The sequence below is a fragment of the Panulirus ornatus genome, chromosome 52 (assembly GCF_036320965.1).
Source record: "Panulirus ornatus isolate Po-2019 chromosome 52, ASM3632096v1, whole genome shotgun sequence".
NCBI classification, from domain to species: domain Eukaryota; kingdom Metazoa; phylum Arthropoda; class Malacostraca; order Decapoda; family Palinuridae; genus Panulirus; species Panulirus ornatus.
The window spans coordinates 12,519,613-12,520,004 of record NC_092275.1 but is presented as its reverse complement, the minus strand read 5'-3'; positions in this window follow the sequence as shown (position 1 = coordinate 12,520,004).

The window sequence follows — 392 nt, the reverse complement described above, 5'->3', positions numbered from 1 at the left end:
GTGTGGAAAGAGAGAATGTTATCTTGGAGAGCAAAAATGGGTATATTTGAAGGAATAGTGCTCCAACAATACTGTTTGGTTGCCAGGCATAGGCTATACATAGGTCGAATGGAGGAAAATGAATGTGTTGGAAATGAAATGTTTGAGGACAATATGTGGTGTGAGGTAGCTTGATCGAGTAAGTACTGAAAGGGTAAGAGAGAGGTGTGGTAATAAAAAGAGTATGGTTGAGAGAAAAGAAGAGGGTTTGTTGAAATGGTTTGGTCACTTGGAGAGAATGAGTGAGGAAAGATTGACAAAGAGTATATATGTCAGAGGTGGAGGGAACGAGGAGAAGTGGGAGACCAAATTGGAGGTGGAAAGATGGAGTGAAAAAGATTTTAAGTGATCGG